This window comes from Protopterus annectens, chromosome 11.part0 (assembly GCF_019279795.1).
Source record: "Protopterus annectens isolate FY-2018-M chromosome 11.part0, PAN1.0, whole genome shotgun sequence".
In the NCBI taxonomy this organism is placed as follows: domain Eukaryota; kingdom Metazoa; phylum Chordata; order Ceratodontiformes; family Protopteridae; genus Protopterus; species Protopterus annectens.
In genome coordinates, this window is record NC_056745.1 from 1538653123 (window position 1) to 1538671876 (window position 18754).

An 18754-nucleotide genomic window follows, 5' to 3' on the forward strand; every position below is an offset into this window, starting at 1 on the left:
GTCCACGTTTGCATGTGTGCATGTGTGCGTGTGTCCACGTGTGCATGTGTGCATGTGTGCATGTGTGCATGTGTCCACGTATGCATGTGTGCACGTGTGTCCATGTGTGCATGTGTGCAAGTGTGCATGCGTGCATGTGTGCGTGTGTCCATGTGTGCATGTGTGCATGTGTGCATGTGTCCATGTGTGCATGTGTGCATGTGTGCATCACTGGCAACATCATGTAGACATTGTAAACTGTGATTCCTGTCTTCCTCCCACAGGTTCTGGTGCTGCTCTGGTGTCCTGCAGCAAGGAACCTGAATCTGGTGCCACAGGTACTGATAATAATGATATCTGTGTAATGGCACAAGAAGGTGTGTCAGGGTCCGTCATTGGTCAGCCAATTGACAGTACACAGCTGTCAACCCCATCATTTTGCACAGTCATCCTGCCAGTACATCCTATGTCACCAATGTCCCTAGGTGATGGACAGGATACAGTGGGCATTGACCAGGGTAATGTGGTATCTGTGGCACATGCTTCCCCACACAGCAGCCATGGGCAGGGTCCTGAGATGGTACCACACAGCCAGTTGCCCATGGGTTCTCGTGGGAGCATCCGTGGGCGTACTGCCTCTGGCAGACATGCCCAAAGAGGTCTGTCAACCTCAGCTATGTTTCGGGCTGTCATGCAGGCACAGTCACTTATGGAAAGGTACACCAGACAGGGTCTGAGGGAGCTGAGAGCATGTGGCACATCCATGACTGACAGTATGCGTGACATTGCGGATGCTATCCGTAATTTCACCGATGTCATAGACAGACGTTGTGGGGACATATTACAGCAGTTCCACAACTACATGTCCATGAGCCAGGGCAATGGTGGACGGTTGCGGCGTCGATGTGGCCGTATGCCAGCAACAGCAGCAGCTGGCAGTTGGCGGGGACGACAGCAGGCCTGCGGACGCCCCCATAGTGCCAGCAGCAGCCTCAGCAATGCTGGGTCTGTGCTGTCATCAGACCAGCCCAGGAGACACGTGCACGTGGCTCTGGCCAGTCCCAACAGGGACCTGTGTCCAGTCAATGAACACCCGCTTCTGATGACAGTACCCAGTCTGGCTTAGTACCGGATACGGTCTGTAGCACCCCTGCCAGGCACAGGTACCGTGCCCGTGGCCACAGACACTGATCTGTATGACCTGGCAGGTGCAGTCTGTGGCTGTCCACAAACTCCAGTATATGGCAGCCATGAGGTGGAACTGTGTGCATGCATACACACATGCGAAATGTTAAGACCTAGGGCCACCACATACAAGCACACACTGTATCAACAGTGCCCCACCCTGTACTGCTGTCCCTCACCAACACACATACACATACATGTCAATTGGTGGTATCAGTGGCAGACTCAGGCATACCTAGTTCACACCCTGTGCATATGATGAAACTGTGCCACCTCCTGCAATCTCTAACATCAGTGCAGGAACAGGTTAACATGTTGCTGATGCACAGGGTGACTACATAGATGTGTATTAATAGTATCATGTTGGTAACAGTACAGTGTGCTGATATGATTGTGTGTATATCCCAGCATGCCTGATGCAGTAACTGTATGACTGTCCTGAATTGTTATCCACACCCATAGTAAGTACCATAGTGTAACAGCTGGACATTTGTGCATACTGGTGGTAAGGATGTCAACAGATAGCCACATACATAGGTAGCACAGTGGGGAAGGTAATGCAAGTAGTGATACGCAATGATGGACATGTACACTAATGGTGGCATGTTGCCCACAACGACTATGCAATATGGATGTTTGCGCATGTTGATATGTGTGCAGTACCAATTTAATTTAAATTAAATTACATTTTAAATAATTTCAGTTTTACCATGGACATCTGAGCTGTGCATTCCTGGGTACATGTTTATAGTGCCTGCATATCTGCACTGTTACCTACTGGAAGTGGTACTCCTTCTTTGTTGTACAATGGACTACTTCCAGCCCTGCTTACTGTAGCTTTGTTTGCATGCATTTTGCTTGAGGTTCCCTGGAACACTGATTCCACCTGCAATGCAGATTTACAGAGCTTCTGTGGATTCCTAGTGACATCTGCATAGCTTACTATTCGTATGTCAATGTCTCACTTGACAGAACGTCACTGTCTGTCCTGTTCGCATGTACGTTGCCTGTGACACATTGCATATGACTTACCTGGCATTTGCCCATGTGTGCAGTCATAAATGCCAGTGCTATGAAATCAGAAGCAGTACACCCACACATACTCACCTTCAGTATGTTGTTCCCCATTGGCCCTATGTGTTGGTAATCACCATGGCAATCGCACTACTATGTTAGCATGTGCAAATGTAACTTGTAAATCACCTCTTTGGTCCAGTTGTGGAATATGTGAGTCATGTGGCAATGTCACAGCTGCCACATGTATGCAGTCAACCCTCTACCCTGGCCAGGAACGTACAACACATGTGTGAGATGCAACCACATAGCCAATCTGGGGACTGAGCACTCCGAACCCAGTACTGGCATACCCTGTCAGGTGGCATGACATACTACAGTGACTACAATACCAGTCTGACATAGACCTGCACTGCCAGCAATCCAAACACATGAACTCACTGGGGCATACTTTGAGCCGCAGAATTGCATCCTGCCTGAGCATCACACACCTCTGCAGCTGGCACACAGGCATACGATACGTCGGAACAGAGCACATGCCACACATGGCACACACATCCTGTGTGCCAAATACTCACAGCCTGTAGGGCTACACAACACACCTGCTACAGATGTGTCAGGTACCTCTCTTGGCCGGTGCAGTGGGGTCCCGCTCAACAGGCTGTACATGGTGAAGGTTACAGTGATATGCCCGTGGGGCACTATGGTCCACCACATAACACATGCACACAGGTCAGTCGGAGGCATGGACACATATGATTCAGTCATTGTCCATGCCACTATGGATGACCTGAGACGTACCTCCCTGGACTACATGATAGGGAACATAGAAGGGCTCTCTCAGCATGTGGCACGGGCTGGTATGAGCCTGACCTTGGTTGCCATCATACCCTCACCAGGTATGCTACCACAATATGTAGGAAGGGTGTTCTATGTCTACATTTTGCTCAATCTCCAATGTCATTCATAGGGTATCCAATGGCTGTCAGCGTGTGCTTACATGCTAGGGAAGCCACAATGATTTGCGAGGGGCAGCTTGCACATGTCACCCATGGGCCATTGTATATTGGCGAAGCCTCTTGATACACACATAATGCCTTTTGATGCAGGGCTCAGATTACATAGCCACCTCCGCGGGTATCACACGGGATAGGACACTAACAGTAATGCTACACAACACCAGCAGTGTACACCGCAAGATGCATGCACTGGACACTGTCCTCAGCACGGTAAACTGCAATATCTGTGCAGTAACAGATTCCTGATTCACGGCTCACAGGTGCAACCCATCACTGCCAGGTTATACCTCATACCATGCCTGTCATCCCCTACACATGTACCACACATGAACAGGGGGGAGGTATCTCAAGGCACCACAGATACACACACCTCCAGGTTGTTGGTACAGCACAAAGCATCAGGGCCTATCCATGTGCAGCTAACAGTGTGTTGGACTGCCTTCTGGTTCATAGCCTGGTACACACAACCCTCCCATATACAGGAATCCCACCTGTTCTCCCTAACAACACTGGGAATATGACGGTCTCTACATATGTCTTTATATGTCTGGACTGCATCCAGCCGAACATTGTGTGTGAGCATTACTGTAGATACAACACACTAGCTGAAAGGTTCCTAGCATGTAGTCACTGAATTGCAGTGGTATAACATGTTACCACTCCCACAACAGGTGGGAACATGCAGCACCTGTTCATCGACTACATGTAGACTATATAGCCCAGACCAGATGTGTATTCCCCCGCTGTTAGGATGATACCATATACAACTCACACTGTATATACACATACCGCATGCAGCCCCTGCACAGTAAGACACAGTCATAATGTTATGCAGTGCAAATACCATTTATACACTTGAGGCACGTGTCAGACATGGGAACTATTGAAGGTCACAGGTATATATGTGTATGTGGCACACACACACATCATGTGTGCATTGCCATTGCTGGTTTAAGCAATGTCATGCATTGTTATGAACAACAACCCACACATGGGCATTTTGTGTGACACAAACACACGTGGCAGTTGTGGGTTACCAAAACATACCTAACTGTGCTCTGACAGTAGTAAGAGACCCAGTAGCGGAGCACACTATTTGCATTACTGAGCGATTTGCCCTGTTTGGCTGTACTTATAGTGTGGTGACATCACCTGTGTTTACTGGGGGAATACGCGGCATCTGGTCTATTGTAGTAGTTGCCAAAAGGAACTGCTTTCTCACACTTGCAATTACACACACTCTACTACTACCCCCCCCTATAGTGTGGTGACATCACCTGTGTTTACTGGGGGAATACGCGGCATCTGGTCTATTGTAGTAGTTGCCAAAAGGAACTGCTTTCTCACACTTGCAATTACACACACTCTACTACCCCCCCATCACCTGTGTTTACTGGGGGAATACGCGGCATCTGGTCTATTGTAGTAGTTGCCAAAAGGAACTGCTTTCTCACACTTGCAATTACCCCCCCTACTACCCCCCCCCCATCACCTGTGTTTACTGGGGGAATATGCAGCATCTGGTGTATTGTAGTAGTTGCCAAAAGGAACTGCTTTCTCACACTTGCAATTACACACACCCTACTACCCCCCATAACCTGTGTTTACTGGGGGAATATGCAGCATCTGGTGTATTGTAGTAGTTGCCAAAAGGAACTGCTTTCTCACACTTGCAATTACACACACCCTACTACCCCCCCCATCACCTGTGTTTACTGGGGGAATATGCAGCATCTGGTGTATTGTAGTAGTTGCCAAAAGGAACTGATTTCTCACACTTGCAATTACACACACCCTACTACCCCCCATCACCTGTGTTTACTGGGGGAATATGCAGCATCTGGTGTATTGTAGTAGTTGCCAAAAGGAACTGCTTTCTCACACTTGCAATTACACACACCCTACTACCCCCCCCAATCACCTGTGTTTACTGGGGGATTATGCAGCATCTGGTGTATTGTAGTAGTTGCCAAAAGGAACTGCTTTCTCACACTTGCAATTACACACACCCTACTACCCCCCTCCCCATCACCTGTGTTTACTGGGGGAATATGCAGCATCTGGTGTATTGTAGTAGTTGCCAAAAGGAACTGCTTTCTCACACTTGCAATTACACACACCCTACTACCCTCCCATCACCTGTGTTTACTGGGGGAATATGCAGCATCTGGTGTATTGTAGTAGTTGCCAAAAGGAACTATTGAAGGTCACAGGTATATATGTGTATGTGGCACACACATACATCATGTGTGCATTGCCATTGCTGGTTTAAGCAATGTCATGCATTGTTATGAACAACAACCCACACATGGGCATTTTGTGTGACACAAACACACGTGGCAGTTGTGGGTTACCAAAACATACTTAACTGTGCTCTGACAGTAGTAAGAGACCCAGTAGCGGAGTGCACTATTTGCATTACTGGGCGATTTGCCCTGTTTGGCTATACTTGTAGTGTGGTGACATCACCTGTGTTTACTGGGGAAATATGCAGCATCTGGTGTATTGTAGTAGTTGCCAAAAGGAACTGCTTTCTCACACTTGCAATTACACACACCCTACTACCCCCCATCACCTGTGTTTACTGGGGGAATATGCAGCATCTGGTGTATTGTAGTAGTTGCCAAAAGGAACTGCTTTCTCACACTTGCAATTACACACACCGTACTACCCCCATCACCTGTGTTTACTGGGGGAATACGCGGCATCTGGTCTATTGTAGTAGTTGCCAAAAGGAACTGCTTTCTCACACTTGCAATTACACACACTCTACCCCCATCACCTGTGTTTACTGAGGAATATGCAGCATCTGGTCTATTGTAGTAGTTGCCAAAAGGAACTGCTTTCTCACACTTGCAATTACACACACTCTACTACCCCCCCCATCACCTGTGTTTACTGGGGGAATATGCAGCATCTGGTGTATTGTAGTAGTTGCCAAAAGGAACTGCTTTCTCACACTTGCAATTACACACACCCTACCACCCCCCCCCATCACCTGTGTTTACTGGGGGAATATGCAGCATCTGGTCTATTGTAGTAGTTGCCAAAAGGAACTGCTTTCTCACACTTGCAATTACACACACTCTACTACCCCCATCACCTGTGTTTACTGGGGGAATATGCAGCATCTGGTATATTGTAGTAGTTGCCAAAAGGAACTGCTTTCTCACACTTGCAATTACACACACCCTACTACCCCCATCACCTGTGTTTACTGGGGGAATATGCAGCATCTGGTGTATTGTAGTAGTTGCCAAAAGGAACTGCTTTCTCACACTTGCAATTACACACACCCTACTACCCCCCAATCACCTGTGTTTACTGGGGGAATATGCAGCATCTGGTGTATTGTAGTAGTTGCCAAAAGGAACTGCTTTCTCACACTTGCAATTACACACACCCTACTACCCCCCCCCATCAACTGTGTTTACTGGGGGAATATGCAGCATCTGGTGTATTGTAGTAGTTGCCAAAAGGAACTGCTTTCTCACACTTGCAATTACACACACCCTACTACCCCCCCATCACCTGTGTTTACTGGGGCAATATGCAGCATCTGGTGTATTGAAGTAGTTGCCAAAAGGAACTGCTCTCTCACACTTGCAATTACACACACCCTACTACCCCCCACCCACACACACTTGTCATTTGCAGAATTCATACCCCTACCTAACTATGTTATGACACTTGAGTGAAACGTATTAGCAGAGCGTGCTATTTGAATTACTGGAAGGTTTCCCTTCTCCGGCTGTACTTATAGGGTGCTGACATCATCAGTGTTTGGAAAGGGGAATGTGCATCATGTAGTGTGTTCTCCTAATTGCCAAAAAGCACATATCTTCCATACAGAATTGCTCACACACAAACTTCCCTCGTCCAAACGCAAACACTTGCCATTTGCAAGATTTAAACCCCTACCTACCTATGTTATGAAACTTGAGAGAGATGCATTAGCAGAGCGCGCTATTCGAATTACTGGGAGGTTTCTCTTCTCTGGCTGTACTTATAGGGTGCTGACATCATCAGTGTTTGGAAAGGGGAATGTGCATCATGTAGTGTGTTCTCCTAGTTGCCAAAAGGGACATTTCTTTCATACAGGATTGTACACACACTAACCTCTTTCCACACACACTGAGCATTTGCAGGATTCAAACCACTACCTACCTACTTATGTTACAACACTCGAGACGGATGCATTAGCAGAGCGTGCTATTCGTATTACTGGGAGGTTTCCCTTCTCCTGCTGTACTTATAGGGTGCTGACATCATCAGTGTTTAGAAAGGGGAATGTGCATCCTGTAGTGTGTTTTCCCAGTTGCCAAAAGGGACATTTACCTCACACACACAACAACCCTGCTCAGCCACACACACTAAGCATTTGCAGGATTCAAACCCCTACCTATCTATATTATGACACTTGACGGAGACGCATTAGCAGAGCGCACTACTCGAATTACTGAGCATCTGCTCTGCACCTGCAGTATTTATAGGGTGCTGACATCATTATTTCTACAGAGGTATGTACATCTAGTACTACCTGTCAGGTGGGGGATAGCATATATATGCATTTGCAGCCACCTACTTCAGGGTCAGATATGCACATCGCACTGGCAGGTATGTTCTATACCATGCTTCGTGACCACAGGACCTGTAACACACAACACAACCAGTCCAGACCACCCCTCCCACATCCTGGACACACACTTTGCTTCCCTGGGAACAGTGCCAGGATATGCAGGTGTTCACATACACCATTCCAGTTGTTAATGTCAGGTACAGGCATATTGTGTGTGGGAACTACTCAGGCCTCTACAACATTATCCTACAGCCACTACAATTTGTGAGTCCATGTGCTATGGCAGAAATACTCACCACAGCCACAAGGGGGAATACATATTGCACCTGACCATCTGCAACATGGGTACTCACTGTTCCACACCAGAGGTAGACCACCATTGTTGATATCTGACCATACCCACCTTTCCCTGGACATCCATTTCCCATACCCACCCACAGGCAAGGTTGTCACTGCAAACAAACTGTATTTATCAAAAGCAGACTTTACACTTGTGAAGACTGGGGTGGAAGACTTCAAAGGACCCATGCTGGGGGAGTATACAGGCCACTCTGCATAATCCTTGACAATTGCATTCTATGAGCATGTGGAAGGTTTGCATTGATCATGCTATCCCAAATATACCAATGACTGCTCCACAACAGGACACCTGTCAGGTGTACACCAGCCATATATGAGCTGTCCAACAGACAGAGTGAGCTAATGCATTGCAGAGCAGTAGCCCACAGAGGGAGGACATCTCTGAACAGTACCGTCATGTCACTTCAATCCCTCATAATCATCATGACACAGTGTTGACAGTGAAATTGTCCAGACAATGCAGATAAGGCTCTCCTCAGTCTGTTATTGACGCCCACTTACTGTTAGACGTCCTCACCAGCCCTCTTCCAGCACACACCAACAACATGGATGTGGCTTAGCAAATTTAAACCCTGGGATCTCCACTGTGTCCCTGCTTGACAGAGGCACAGCACACTAGCCTCACACGGTGCCTTATGTGACCTACTTTACAGTGGCACAGTAGCCTACTGTACTGGGGAGGCAGACGCCAAGCACACTCTGGCTAAGCTGTCATTCCCTAGGGCAAACAGCCTAGTGTTGACCTCTACACCCATATGTTTAATTGTCAGATGCACATTATTTGTTGCTGATAGACTGTTTGCAGGTCTTTATTGCCATAGCATTCCCTGTTTGCATGAACAACTTGTGAATTTGTGGAAGATGTTTGCATATGGGAGGGATCCACTATATCACATATGTCTCTGTAGTAATTTAAATGTGTGCACTGGGCAGATTGCTGTAATGTGGTTGGTTCTTGGAATAACACGTACAAATACCAGATATGTGTGGCCAACTGCTAAACTGCGATTTGGCCTAAGTGTGTGAGCATGCCCAGTTCAGCCTTCCCATGGCATGTTGTCTGACATATGTCTCATTTATCAAAGTGTGCGAGCATGCCCAGTGTGAGCTTTCCATATGTTGAACTCTGCAGACCACCACATTTGTGGATGTGTGTGAACTTCAACAATATCTCCCGTTTATGGTTGTGTGTTGTGTGTCATGTTGTGTAGTTACTGTCCAACTGCTTTGTGTGTGAACACAACAGGGATTATACTGTGCCTGCAGGGTTTGCATGGGATACTTTGCATACAGTTGTCAACATCCTTTCATACTGACCTAACACTGTAGTACTGTATAGTGTACTGGTTCAGTACTTTCACTGTGGTGGACAGTATCCTGGGCTTTAGTCCTATCACTGCTTTACATTTCCATAGTGAGCACAACAGCCTGGTTAGGGGCCAGTTGTGCACATCTGACCATGTTGCATTATGTTCAGATATGAACTACTTAAACCAGGCTTGTCCAACATTGGTAGTGTATTCCACAACATAGGTGTACATTGGCAAACACTAGCGATGTGTCCTAGGCCATTTCTAATGCTAGTCGGTGAGTGTGTTTGTCCTTCGACACACATTGTAAGTGGAGTTTGCCATGACATATGTCATGGTTAGTATACTGTGCCTCCGTCTACCTGTAACATAGCAGTGATACCCAGGGTAAACCTACCATCTCCCATCCACTCATCAAGATTCCTCTTGAGGAGACTCGATGAGTGACTCTATGGATAACCTGTACTGGGAGTTTACTCATGAGTGGGGGTGGCTTTTGTGTTATGGATCATGCAGTACAGTCTGTCCTATGTATGTCAGTGCTGGGGTTCAGGTCTCTCATGTGCATAGCTCACTGCCATCCAGATTGTACAAGGTGCAGCATGTTCATTGATTCCAGCTTGGACATGGCTTTATACATCAGGCACAGCTTGCCTCTGGGTGGGCAGTATGGCAGTGTGTGGAGCTGCAGTTTGTTTAATCAGGCAACACATGGCATCTGTTCAAGCTCTTTGATACTCCTGGTGAGGTACTGTTGGGGACTTTACAGTTGATGGAGGTGTCTGCTGAGGTACATCCCACAGGGGCTATTGCAGTCAATTGTAACGCTGATGAAGGATGACTGCAGAGCCACAATGACCTCCCCTTATCTAGATCTGACAACCTTCATGATTAGGTGGGTATATGGTATGTTTCTGTAAACACTACAGCCACATGTTTGTCCAATGCAGGATATCTATCACCTTGTGTCCCCAGGTCTCTCATTACATGTTAAGTACGTAATGGGTTAACACCTATGTGGTAATTGGTGGGCACTTACTGTATATCCACGGGGGTTAACTATACAGTTTTCTGCAAGTAGCTTGCTGACATGGCTATGGCACCAGTTGTCTGTTTCTATGTGGCCCTTTTGTGGGATGCTTGTGTCAGCTAGAGGGTCAGATATGGTGGCCAGTTTGTAGTCCTCTGCAAACATGTTCAGACACAGTCCTTCCATGTTGGCCTGTACCTATGGGACATATATACCACACGAGGGAGGTCCCAGGACCAAGTCTTGTGGGATGCCAGTTATATCTGGTTTGTAGTCTGACATGGTTGCAGCATGTCTGACCATGTCAGTTCTGTCCTTGGTCTGGTTTGTAATCCCTCTACTGACATAGGGTTTATATTTAAGCTGGTGAGCCTATCTATAATGAACATGTGGGGTATTGTATGGAAGCCTTTCCAAGGTCCAGCTATGCTGTGTGGACCACATTGCCCTCATCAATGACCTTAATGACTGTTTCAAATGAGTCAAACATGTTTAAGGTGCAGCATCTGCACTTAAGAAAGCCACACTGGGTAGGGTCCGGTGTCAGTAGGTCCCCAATATCTTTATGTCTGCGGTACATGCTGATCCTTTCCATAGCTGTGCAGACTAAGCTTGTCAAGATTCTGGGGTGGTAGTTTGCAGTATCCATTCAGGCAACACCTTTATTGGGAAGGACCACTGTTGTTGTACACTGCTGTTTGGGTACATATCCTGTGGTAAGGCTGACATTGAGCAGTAGTGTGATTTGGCATTCAATTCTTCTTGGGGTCCATGTTGGACTCAACCCAGGACACCATCTCATGCCATTGCTGCTGTGTGTTTTGCTTTGTTGATGCTGGCTGTTACCTCAGCATCTGCAATGTCAGGGGGCCAGCAGTCTGCTGGGATAGATATTTTGCATTCTGGGGGTTGCACTGCACCTGTCAGGTTGTATGTTGGCAATATGTGTGTGTGTTTGGTATGTTGTTTGTAATATTTGAGTGATTCAGAGCATATATGTGAATTCCCAACAAGGTTCTACCATCAGTTAAGAAAGCCTTGTGATTATCCTTAGTGTCCTGTACAATTTGTATTTTCATAGGTTCATAGGTTCATACTAGGCTATCCACCCTAGGGCATTTATAAGCCTAGCCAGAGTGTGTGTGGCTTTCGCCACCCCTTGCTATGTGAATATTATGGCCATTTATGATTTACTTTACTGTGCCTCTGTCTGGACGTGACACAGTGAAGACCCCCAGTGTACATCTACGATCATCCATCCACTTGGCAAGATTCCTGTTGAAGAGTGTCAGTGAGGGGCACTGCCTAATATGGAGTGGGATTCTGTTCCAGGGTGTAGGTAGCCTCTGGGTTATGTATCTGTCCCTCCAGCACATCCTATTTCATTATGTGTTGAGGATGACATCTCTCACTCTCACAGCTCCGATGACTTTGGGTTTTCTGGGGTGGAGCATGTCCATTACTCCTGTGTTTGACATGGCCTTGTACAACAGGCATACAACGCCTCTGTGTAGGCAGTATGTGGCTGCATTCAGTTGGGGTGTCTACAGCCAGGCAGCATATGACATATATTTGAGACCCTTTATCCTCTTGGTGAGGTACCTTTGAGGTCTTTCTAACTGCTGCAGGTGTCAGGTAAGGTACATCCCAAATGAGGCATTGTACTAGATTATGGGTCTGATAAGAGAACAGTACAGGGGCACAATGACCTCTGTTGACGTAGATGTAAATCCTTTCATGATACAGTGTCCAATATAGACAGTCTTCCTAGCCAGATTGGCAATGTGAGTGTCACATAACAGGTTACTGTCCACTTGTGTCCCTAGGTCCCTGATTACTCCTTCCATACATAATGGTTTACCACCTATGTGGTAATTTGTGAGTTCCTTGTTTGGTATTTGGTGGGACATTCATACTGTCCAGTGTCTTCAGAATGGCTGGGTGGGGTTCCTGTGTGTGAGAGTGTGGTCTGTAGCATGCTACCGACTGTACAGCAGTTTTGCCTACGGTTGGGTGCACATGGGTGGTCTCTGATTCTTCGTGCATTGTCAGTTACCTGGACGTATGGGTGTCTGTGCTGAATATGGATACTCCCCCTCCTTTTATGTTTTGGTCCAGGCTTTTGGGCCATAATGCATGATATGAGGTATAACCTGGTAGTGCTGGTGTGCTGTCAGGAGGCTTGCAGCAGGTTTCTGTCACTGCACAGACATCGACGTTCTCCATACTGGGGAGGGCCTCAGGAGCATGCATATTGCGGTTTACACGTCTGGCATTGGTTAGCATTACCCTTATGTTTCTTACCACTTATGTTTTCTAGGGTGGTGGGTTAGGCTTTTCAGCCTTGCCTACGTAAGGCTCTATGGAGGTGGCAAAAGCATTATCCAATATCCAGACGCCCAGGGGTTACAGGTGCAAGCCATCCCTGGAACAGCAGCATGGCTTGTCAAGCATGACATCCCAAGCAGACAGACATTAGATCCTCTTGGAATGACAGCAGTATTTGTGCCACTTGTTAAAGCTGATCATTCTGTGTTTGTACTGTGGCATCATTCTTGGTGAGGGTAGGATGCTGCAAACGGTCAGTGTCATACCGGCCTGGAGTACATACTCAGAGAGTTCATCTATGTCTCTTTTCATGTAGTCCAGGGAGGTACATCTCAGGTCATTCACGCTAGCATGGACAATGACTGCATCATATTTATACTTGCTTTGGGGTGACCTGCATACTTGTGTCATGTGGCATATTGTAGCAGCCTACAGGCAGCTTACTGTACCCTTTCCCTTGTTCAGTCTGGTGAGCGGGACAGCAGTGTATCTGACTATGGAATCACCTATTACAACTGTATCAGGCATGTTGTTCCTCCTTCTGGCCTGTGACTGTTTGGCACACCAGCTTTGTGTACTATGTGTTGCATATGCTATGTTTGGAGGTTGTGGTTGCTTGGGGGTCTGCTTTGGAGGTCTCTGTTGGTGTGTTGTGTTTGTAATTAGGGCCTCCGGGAATGTTTTTCTGTGTTTATGTCTTTGGTTTGCAGTTGTGATAGGTCTATGTGGGACTGGGTTTGTGGTGTGTGTGGTTACCTTCTCCTCCTGACTAGTTTTGACAGTACTGAGTTGAGGGAGCTCAGCCTCCGGTTTGGATAAATGGTTGCATCTCTCACATATATTTGTATTTCTTGGTGGGAGTTGAGGGTTGTCTGTGTACTTGAGGCAGGTGTAACATTGCCTCAGGATTCACAGATTCAACTTGTTGTAGCTGGCCTTAGTGGATTGTATGTGTGGACGTATTTTATTGCCATACTACTGATCAGTGATTACTTCCTTTTTTATGTTTGTTCTATCATGTAGTAGCTTCCTCATTCTCTTGCATGGTTTGGTAATGGCTGGAGTCCAGCATGCCAGATGCCTGCCTGTATGGCATTGTGTCTTGTTGTTATTTGTGATTGCATAATCCATGCATTCCTGGCTGTGTTCATGGAATGCCTGTATAACAGGTTCTGAGGTGTGGCCCATATTTTGCACCTGCACAGGGCCTTTAATGGATTCCACATCGGTTTGGAAGAGTGCAACTTTTGCTTTACAAGTGTTTTTCACTGTGGTTTTCTGGCCAGGGACTGTGGTCAGGATGTGTATATCCAGTGTGATTACTCTATGGTCTGGTCTTACCAGTGAGGGATACACTTCTCATCTTGCCATCCAGTACCCATGTTGCCGATTATCACATCCAGTATGCTTACCCCTCTTGTGGAAGTGGTACATTGTTCCTGGGCATTTTGGTTTATGGATTCTAGGTAATTTTCTCCTACAGTGTTGGAGCTAGTATAATGCTCCCAGTCTATGTCTGGGTATTTTCAGTCACCCAATATAATGTGGTTTGGGGGGCTTGATATATTCATGTATTCCAGCATAGGCCAGGTGCAGTTCCTGGTGTTAGGACAGTAGTCTGTAGCAGGCTATAAACTGGGAAGCAGTTTTAGCCACTGTTACTTGACCATGGCTAGTCCATGCTGCTTCTTGTTGTGGTACCAACATGGGGGTGTGGTTATCCTTGACAATTATTGCTAGTCACCCTCCTTTTGTAGCTTGTTCCATGTTTTGAGGCTGTACAGCACAGTATGAGGTGTAACCTGGTAGTGTTAGGGTGCTATTGTGAGCCTTGACCCAGTTTTCTGTTACAGGACAGATATCAACATTCTCCATACTGGGTGGGTTTACACTGCACACATCTTGCTGTTTAAACTTCTGGCATTGGGTAGCATTACATCTAGGTTCTTATCCCTTGTGATACCTCTGGAGGTGGGTTTGTGTTTTGTGCCTTACCTATTCAGGGCATGCTGTGGGTAACGACAGCCTTTGCCAGTATCCATGCAGCCTGGACTGATAGGTGCACGCCACCCCTAGCAGGTGGAGCATCATGTCATGCTCAGCATGTCATCCCAGGCTGGCACACATTGGATCCCCTTTGACTAACTGCAATACTTCAGCCAATTATTGCAATTGATCATCCCATCGTCATATTGTGGCATCATGCTTGGTGAGGGTAGGATGTTAGTCAGGGTCCTCAAGTGGGCATATAGTACATGGTGTTGGATTACTTAACACATGGCATTCATGCCTCAGGTGGTGCTGCAGGGTTGCCTCTGTCGGATGCACATATTACACTCCCTGTACATGTTTGAGAGCAGGTTATGTCATTTTAGGCATCCATGTTATTATATGAGTGAGTCAGAGAGGGGTTTCATTCCCAGGGTTCCTACTGAGCCAGTGTATGTGCTATGCGTTGCCTTTTTGCCAAGGCCAGGGCATACTGGGCACGCCTACTTCTGCCTACTGGGGCAGGCTCAGGTTGTTCCTCCTCTGAGTCACGCTCTGCCTGTGATGGCCTTGGCAATGGTGGGGGGCTGTTTGGCCTGGCCCTATGCTGGTCCTGCTGCAGCTGTTTTTGCAAGATCATATTATGTAGCATAGCACATACCATGACAATTTGGGTAGATGTAGTTGGTGAGTACTGCAAGGCTCCACCAGATGTGTCCAGACACCGGAACCATGACTTGAGCAGCCCAAACACACGCTCTATTACATTACGTGTTCGTGCATGTGCCTCATTATGGCATTCCTGTTCAGGTGTGTGTGCTTTTCTGATGGGTGTCATCAGCCACGGCTCCAGTGCATAACCTGCATCCCCCACTAGCTGTCCGTGTGGGTTGTCCCCATTGGCAAATGTCTGGTACAGCTGCGTCAAATGCCAGATATGGGAATCATGGTAGCTCCCAGGGCAGCCAGCACACACATTCATTATTATGCCCTGGGCATCACACACGACCTGGCAGTTGATGGAGGGGAAGCCCTTGCGGTTAATGTAGGCCCTACCCCGCTCACCGGCTGGTGCTTTGATGCATATGTGCGTGCAGTCTATTGCACCCACTACCTCAGGGTATTCCGCTATTTGCTGGAAGAGATGCATATTGCTGGCCAATACCTTACGGGAATTGGGGAAATATACATGATCACCGACATGTGCTGACATGGCATCCAGGAACTGGTGCAGTACCCTGGAGGCTGATGCCTGTGATATCCCCATCATATCACCAGTTGGTCTCTGGAAGGTACCTGTTGCTAGTATTCTTAGGCCAACACATACCTTGGTTTCCACTGGGATGGGTTCCCCTCTGTTGGTTCTGTGTGTGAGGCGTGGCCTGCACAGCTCGACAATTTGCTGCAGGAGGTCTCTGTCCACTCTATAGCGCTCTACTATCTCAAGCTCATGTAACCCATGGTAGGTGACCCTGGGCCTGCACACTCTTCTCCGTCTCCTCACTGTGGGTAGTCTGGCACCATCTGCATTGTCACCATCCTCAGCATGTCGTCTATGTCTTCTTATGACAGCTATGGCAGCCCCTAGCATTTCTGCTCTGAGTTCAGCTTTTTCAGTTTTCACTTCTAATAGCTTACTCCTGTCTTGCAGTGTCTCTTGAGAGAAACATCTTGCACTGCTGTTTGCAGAGTTTTAAGTGCTTGGCTGAGCTACTATTCTGCCTGTGTAATTGCCTGCTTCTAATTGTTTTCACCTGCTAGCTCCAACAGTATTCCCTGTTAGCTTCCTACTAATTCTGTTCCTTCCTTTTTCCTTTCTGTTTCCTCAGGGGGGAGCAACGTGCATACCAGCAGAAACATGCTCACAGTGGCTTACATGCGCGCACACATGCTTACATGGTTCAGAATCTGCTTATTCGGGTTAAAACATGCGCACACTAGCGCAAACAGTCTTAGAAGTCTGCCAACATGCTCCCATATGCTCAGTCTGCCTTACACGCGTGCACACTGCCCTACTCGCGCCTCATGGCGCGCACACATGCGCATGCATGCCCAGCAAGAAACTTTCGTGTAAGCAACAGTGTACACCTTCCATTTCTTGACTTTCCCATGCTTATCTTGTGGCACTCCTCTTTCCATGATATGTGTCTGATATCTGTTATGTAACACTGACCTCCAATGAACTGCATTTCTTTCTACCATTCCCCCCTGTGATTTCATCTATCTCCTACTCTATTCCTCCTCCTTATGTATCTCTTACACTACTCAGAATGTGCTCATTTGCTATGTGACAGTGGAATTCAGTATCCTAACACTCATTTACATCAGATTGCCTACTAATGCTTAGTTACATCTCTTAGACTCAGCTTCCCCCCTTAGCAACCACTACACAGTGGCCATGTTGTTTTTGGTCTGCTGGTCCCTGTATTGTAAATCCATGTATTGCATAAAACCCACATTTGTGGGTTTATAACCTTCATTTTTATGTTTTATACAGCGCAACCCATTTGCGCGGGGCTGCGCTGCGTTTAAACATCGGCGATCGCCGAAAAAAAAAAATATATTTTTCATATTTGCATCAGGGTACCTTGCCAATGGCCACATATTTGGCCATTGGCATGCTGCCTGACACATATGCACCCTTTATTTGGAGATGACATGGCTCCATTGTGATTTTTGCAGAGACGTACTCAGTTGTCAACTGAGTACATTTCTGCAGCTAAAATGGCTCTTACACAGGCTGCTTTCTGCTTCGTGGATCGCTACTCTACCTCATTTGCATGCCTTTCAGCTGCAAGTGAGGTATTTAGCATATCCACGCCCAGTCCGTGTAAGAGACGTTTTAGCTGGTCTCTTACACAGAGTTTCGGGCTGTTCCTGGATCGCGGGGCTTGCATGGAGTCTTACATGTCTCTTACACTCCGTGCAAGCCTTCGTGAATCCTGCCCCATGTGTATCATATTAACATGTACTGCGTATGATAAAGTGGTGTATGTTGTGTGCATGTGTATTGACTCTGCCTATACAATGTCCACTACAGTGTACCACAATTGTTTGGGATGCTCTGTGTATTGCATGTGTTTGATGCAGCTACTCTTTTTACTGGGATGTGCATAGTCCCACAGAAAACATGCACAGCATGCATTATGTGTAGGTGGTTTACATGTGTATATGGCCTACAACTCACCTATGACATGCACATGTTATTTGCTATAATAAATATAAAACACTCACCAGCATGGGTATGCTGTCTTGCTGTCACACCAGAAGGACCTACAAGGATATGAGACAGTTTGTCAGTGTCAACAACTATGGCATTGCTGCTGTGAGTTTGCAATTTTACAGTAGTACAACGGTTGACAGTCACAGGCATACAGATTATGTTCCAAATTATCAGTATTGCACAACACCAGGCTCCATATCTTCTAAATACACAGTACACATCTGACATATGCATGCTCTAACAATCGAGCTAACAGTAGTCTACAGATATGCCATGTTACCTGCACGCTCTGAGTCAACTTGCTGGGTGACTCCGGCCTCCATGATGACATATGTCTGTTGTAGTGGTTGGCCAAGAGCCACCACGCTGAGGAGCAGCTCCTCCACTCTGGTGAGGGGCAGATGTAATGCTGCACCACCACCTGTGGCAAGCTGTTGTCTGCGGACATTGGAGGCATGCTGCTGGACATGTCTAATTAAATCACTGCAGTGATGGCGTACCTGCCATAAGTCCGGTTATGCATGCCTACGTCATCAACCCAACAGACAACATTTTGCCACAGTGCAGTGCACTCATGCTGGTCCTGGCTGGTTCTGGAGAACAACAGGGTGTGATGTTGTACTAGGGTGGATATTATGATTTCTTTTTCTTCAGGGGAATACGCAGGGTTGCGATGGTGAGACATGTCCCTGGAAGACAATAAAACAATAATTGTGAGCAAGTCATGTGGCACACAAC